Genomic DNA, 6,583 nt, shown 5'->3' on the forward strand with positions numbered 1-6,583 from the left:
CTTTATTCTGGAAAAAAATAAAAGACATACTCTAAAGCTGCATTCATACAAATCATCTCGATGCTTTTCCAATGTCAATTGAAGAATACTAGGGATTTCTGTTTTCCCCATCTCACTATAAAAATTATGAAACATGCAAAAAAACTGAAAGAATTATAGAGTAGATGAATATATGCCAGTCATTTAAATGGAATAGTCAATGTTTTGCTAGTTTGTCTTATCATGTATCTATCCTTCTATCTTTTCATCTCCTCATTTCATTGACCCATCTTAAATAAATCCATTTATTTTAAAGCAAAACAACATTAGAGTTATACCTAGTAGTGGGGTTCATTTTGGCATATGCATGAACACATGTAACATAATTTGCTACATTTCAATCACCAGTACCTCTTCTTTCCCTTTCCTCCTACCTCCCCCGATCTCCTTCTTCTACTCTGCTTGTCTTTCTTCTACATTTTTTTAAATTTTCTTAGTCATTGCATTATAGTTAAACATAAAACTGAAATTCACTATTTATGCATGCATATAGCATAAATGGGTCAATTTCATTTTGCAGATCCTTCACTTTTCCATCCTTCCTCTCTCCCCCTCAATCCTCTTCCTCTATTCCAATGTTCTCCCCTTTATTTTCACAAGATCCCCTCCCTCCCTTTTATAATAGTGTTAGAGTTATTATAGCAGCTGGGTTCACCTCGACATCTTCATACATTCATGGAATTTGATTTGTGTTCATGTCCTCTTTTCCTTCCCCCCATGCTCTACTGATTTTTCTGTTTCTACTTCCTCCCTCCCTTCCTTCCTTCCTTCCTTCCTTCCTTCCTTCCTTCCTTCCTTCTTTCCTTTCTCTTTCTCTCTCTCCCTCTCTCCCTCTCTCCCTCTCTCTCTCCCTCTTTCCCTTCCTCTCTCCCTCCCTCTCTCTTTCTTTCCGTTTGATCGGTTCTTCCTGCTTATACATAAAGGTGAAATTCCCTGTGATATTTTTATATATGCACATAGTATGATGTTTAAAAAATTTATTCTAACTTCTTTCCCTTTCCCAACCTTCCTCTCTCTCTCTCTTTTTAAGATTCCTTATTTCTCTAGTTTCTGTCAAGAAAACATTCAGTTAAACTTCCCATCTGAAAACTTGTCAATTTAAACACATGCATTTTTCTTCAATTAATATCACACATCTTCTCCATAATCTTAAAATTGATTCCTGTCAATGGCATGGTTAGTTTGAATGAATAATCTTTAAGTGAGTACATTTATTTTTTGGTTTCTGACAAAATTCTTCTATTAGGCCAGTTCAGTAGAAAGCAAAACTTTTTTTTTTTTTTTTTTTTTTTACTTTCAGATGTTATTAAACATTAAGAAAATCTATTAAGAAGGATTTTATTCACTATGTACAGGATCCTCTAAAGAATATAGGTGGCTCACTAGCCAGGTAACCCAAATGACACCAGAAATCAAGACTTTTCAGGGGGCACTAAATGTTGACAGTCTTGGCGGCTTTCATATCCTCAGTTTCAGAAGACAGCTAGTGATAAGGGCGGTGATGCCGTAGCACCTCAATGGCCGTCAGTTCCAGCAGAAATGCCTGAACACCCAGGTCTTCTAAGCAGGGCAGATGAGGCAAAGTCATATTTCTGATGTGCATCCATCCCACTTTATCCCTCATTGTCCAAGGCTCAAATGCATTTATTTCAGAGTCTTGCTATCAATTGATAGGCAAAGCATGGCAAGGGGAGAAAGAGTCTATGAGCCACAGCAAAGGCATACCACACTAGGTCAAAGAGGAGGTACCAACTGGGCCCAACAAAGGCAAAAGTTTTTCCTCTGGCATCTGGGTCTTTAAATGTATTAATAATTCCTTTGGATACATCCACAACATATATTGGTTGTTTCTCAGTCTTCCTGCCCAAGGAAATAAGAGGTGTACCAACCAGCAAACCAACAAATATTTACAATATGGTTGAGGAATCTATCCTCTCTTCCAAAGATGTCTGATGGTTTTATGATCGTAGATTCTGGAAATGCATTTCTCACTTCCTTCTCTCCAACAGCCTTCTCTCTCAGATATCTAGAAGTGCTTCTAATATCCACATTCAGAGGGGAAACATGGATGAAATTTTCAACTCCAGCTTCCTTAGAACTTTGAGGTAATGCTTGGGGAGTCTTCATGAAAATATCCTCAAAAATCAAAGTTTCTGGTTTCCCAGTCTCATCCAACAAGATTGATGACCACATTGCTGTGTTCCCGTGCTCTTCAGATAGAATCTCTGTCTCTTCCATTCCTTTCCAGAAAGATAATCTGGCCCATGTCATCCATGGGCTAAAGATATGAAATATCATAAGAATCACACCTATATGGTATGATCACCCGTGACCCCATCTGTTCAACATGGTTGACAACATATGGGTCAAGGAATCCTGTTGCTCAAAACAACAGTAGCTATGACTCCAATGACAGAGGAACACCCACTTTTTCCATGAGGAATGAGAGCATGATGAATCTGGTGACAGGGTGGGCCATGAACCCCAGAAGTGGCTACTGCAGAAAGAAATGGTAAAAGGTGACCCTGACAAGGCCCGTACAATCTGGGAGTGAACATCGGCCGCCATCTTCTGAAAGCAAAACATTTGTAATACTACTAGTTTAGGTATTGTAGACACTGCAAGAAAATTTGATATTTCAAATTTGACTTGGTGCTATGCCATTACTATTTATATGAGGCCAACATAAATAGTTGCTGGGCAACCTCTATCTTCCAGCTTTTGTGTACTCCCTAAAGACAAGTTTCTCAGTACGATTTATTATCTTTAGCCTAAGAGGCCAGGGATGCTGCTTGGCTAGCAGATGGATGTTTGGAGGTGTAGTCCATGAGGCTGCAGAGCTGCTCAGTGGAATAATGAGGAGTGACACAGGAGTGGGGGATGAGAAGATGGGGGGATAGTACAAAAAATTGATAAATCAGATAGTATATTATTTAGTACTGTAAAATGACTACCCAGGACAACTAAATATGGACATGGTTAAAATGTGGACCTCTGGGAACTGGACTGGCAGGGGCTGGGGGGGGGAGTTTTGGTGGGAATCTGCTGGTTCTCATCATAAACCCTCCTGTAACACCTGTCACCATCCTGATCATAGCATAGTGTTTATTTGGGCCAAATCATCTCTAAATTCTTTAAATTTATAATATTTCATATTTTTAAATTTTTCTTCTGTTTTGCATAATATTTAATCTCCAATTAATCTTTCAAAAGTCCTGTGAGATAGAAGATGGTATTTTTGTGATTTCGTAGAAATGAAAACTGAGTCCTGAAGTAAGATTGGAGTCTTTTAACACAGGACGTGTGTTCTGAAGTCTGTGCTCTTTCCTGTCACATCTTGATAATATTCTATTCAAGGAAAAAAAATTACTCGTAAGATAATGTATTTTCAGTCTTCAGTGCCCAGAATAACTTTCTCTCCTTAGGAACCAAAACATTTTCTCTTATCAGATAATACAACCTGTGTAAGTTCTTATTGAAAGCCCTGTTTCGTTTGAGAAACCCAAACACCAGTGTCTTACTCAAATAGTATAAAGTAGTATAATCCTTATACTTTTTTTTTGATCTCACTTTTATCTTTACCCTCTGTGTGTATAGTCAAACTATCCAAAGTAAATAAACAAGTGAATGCATGAATATGTCAATAAATTATTCCACGGCTCACTTCTTTTTCTACTCTGATGATTTTATTTTAAATTGTACACCTTTCATAATGCCTGACATTGTTATAATTTCTGCAGGAAGGCTCTCTGACTATTCCTGATATTCAACATAGCCATCAAATCATTTTCCAACAAAAATTAATGTGGCATTGAAAATGCAACACGAAAATCTCCATTTAGGGTTTGTTCAAATTAATACATCATTTGCTTTCCGCTAACAAGCAGTTTGTAAAACTGGTGGATTCAGAGTAGAAATTCTGATGTTATCAGGTCACTCTCTGTCTCTTCAAAGCTATGAAGAGAAGACCAGTGGGCTCAGAATGTCTCTGGGAGTTAGGGCTTCTTACTACTGTAAGGGAACCCACATTGTATTCTACCCCAATATTTCTGAACATTCAGTTTTCTTGAGTGGATTTATTTTTCAACATTCCAATCGACTGCTCTGCCTCCTGAGGGTTATCAAGACAGGACTAGCACTAGGCCTCTGAGCAGACCTGTGAAGGCAAGAGTCCTGGAAACTCCAAAGTGAGGCCCACGTGGACTTGAGGATGGTCTAACTATTTAATCCCAGGGTCAAGTAGCTCTCATCCCAAGACATCACTGCATTAAAGTAGCCTCTTAAAATATCTCCTTAAGGAATATATCATCACTTAAAATATGGCACAATCTCCTCTTTTCCCCCAAGATTAATAGATTTTTCCCATCTCTGGGACCAAGGTAAGCTCTGAAAATGATTTTATTTAAGCAAAGAAAAAAAAAACTGCCAGAGAGTATATAGCTGCAGCTCAATCTATCTCAAAACAATCAAAGGAGAAGTCTCTTATTCCCACTGCAGTACCAGCTCCCAGTGGAGTTGAAATGTAAGTTGAGAGCAAGTTCATGAAGTGTGTATACCTTTTTTGGAATGCCATTCACTGAGACAGAAAATTGTAAATCAGGATTTTCCATTTGGGCAAAATTATTAATGCTATTAATTCCAAAGTGACATATGAAAAATAACTTTGGCCATTTTAAACCAAGAAAAAAATGCATTTCGTGGTCTTGCATATGTTCAAACATACATAAAGGAGAACCAGAAAACTCACCAATTAGGTTTCCAGTTACAATGTTTTAAGTTAAATTTCTAAGCATTAGAAAGTGGTGAATTTTGGGGAAAACCTTATGTTTCAATTTATTACTAAGAGTTATAAAGAAGATGACATTTTGTTAAGTCAATTTTAAAAACACAAATAATTTTATTTTTCCATAAAAGAAAAAGGAATATCATTTGTAAACTTCTCAATGTAAGGGATATAAATTGAATTTATTTCTGAATTGTATTCTCTTCACCTTTTGCAAAACACTGTTAATTGTAGAGTCTTAACACCATTGTAAAATGAGTTACCATTTGTATATCTTGTCTTTTGATTAGACTGTAGGCTTCTTTTCCCTCCTTTGTATTTGGGGATTGAAGCCAGGGTCTCCAGCATGCTAGGCAAGTGCTTGATCACTGAGCTATATGCCCAGCCCAATGTGTGGGTTTTTCACCATAGGAACAAACAACGCCTTATGCTTCTTGGAATGTCTCTAATGACTAAGAACATGGTGCCATAAAAAGAATTGATATTTCAGATTAGAGAAATGCAGATAAAATTATACAATCACTGCAGACCCATGGTTTGACTTTGAGCAAATTAACCTTGATAGACTTATACTTTTTATCTGCAAGCTGTAATAATAATAATAATAATAATAATAATAATAATAATAATTCCTATTATTACAAGGTACTATGAGGATTTTAAGTAAAGTTGAGCAAAAGCCCAACTGTTCTTGGCATATGTTAAAGTCCTCAGTAGATAATAGTTTCCCTTTTATAAGCATGGTTCTGTGAATAGACTCAATAAATATTTGTCGAGTAAATGAATGACACTATCTTTAGAAGATCATTTAACATTGATTCCTAATGGATTTTGCATCTTGGGTCAGAAGGACACTCTGTCAACCCTTTCCTATGTGGTGTTAATAGCCATATAGTGTCACAGATCACAAAACCATACTTAAGGCTTGTTGCTGTTATCAATCAGTACAACTGAACACAAGCCCACATAACATAATTGAGTCAGATTAATTTTAATAACTAAAATGTGAACATTAGCATTCATGGAAATGGGAATAAAATTGTCCCCATCACAAGTTAAATTACTGTTCCTGTTCATAAATTTTAAAACAGCTGACTCTAAATTTCCACCTGCATCTTTTAAATTGATCTTTCTATCTTCCCATTATTCTTTTAATAGACAGAATTTCATCTAAGCTTGTACTTAGAATGAAGCTAGGATGTATCTGGGAAAAAAACTATTTCTCATTGAACTACTTATACTAATAATACTTAAATCTTAAGTGAGAAGTCAGAGGAACTCAAAATCTTATCTTCCTCAAATATTGCCTTTGATACTGACTATATTTTGCAAGATTGTTCTCCTCTTGAAGTACTAGTTTATAGAAAAACTTGTTAAATACTGTGTCATCTCACACACACACACACACACACACACACACAATTAAAATGCCAGTTCCTAGGCAGAAATTTGAGAACCACTTGTTAATAAACAAATGAATAGAGTGTCTAAAGTTTTTTCTAGTTTCTGTAGAAGTACCTCTTCTCTAGTTTCCAATCTATCAATCTAGATTCTTCCTTACCACCAAGCTGAGGAAAACAAAACAAGATTTAAATATGTGACTAGACATGTATGCAATTGAAAGAAAATGTTCCATGTTTTAAATAGGTCAATCTTTTCCAATGTATCTACAAAAGCAATACTACTTATAATCTCAATGAGTTTAATTTTTTCCTTACTTCCTATAGAATACACAAAACGTCCCAAAATATTAAGCCAAAG

At 36.1% G+C, this 6,583-nt stretch overlaps 1 pseudogene; it reads right to left on the bottom strand.

Annotated features, from left to right (window-relative positions):
- Window positions 1-1,471: 1,471 nt before the first annotated feature.
- Window positions 1,472-2,610, bottom strand: LOC143410911 (NADH dehydrogenase [ubiquinone] 1 alpha subcomplex subunit 9, mitochondrial pseudogene; annotated as a pseudogene).
- Between the last annotated feature and the right edge of the window lie 3,973 nt (window positions 2,611-6,583).

Source organism: Callospermophilus lateralis, chromosome 11 (assembly GCF_048772815.1).
Source record: "Callospermophilus lateralis isolate mCalLat2 chromosome 11, mCalLat2.hap1, whole genome shotgun sequence".
NCBI classification, from domain to species: domain Eukaryota; kingdom Metazoa; phylum Chordata; class Mammalia; order Rodentia; family Sciuridae; genus Callospermophilus; species Callospermophilus lateralis.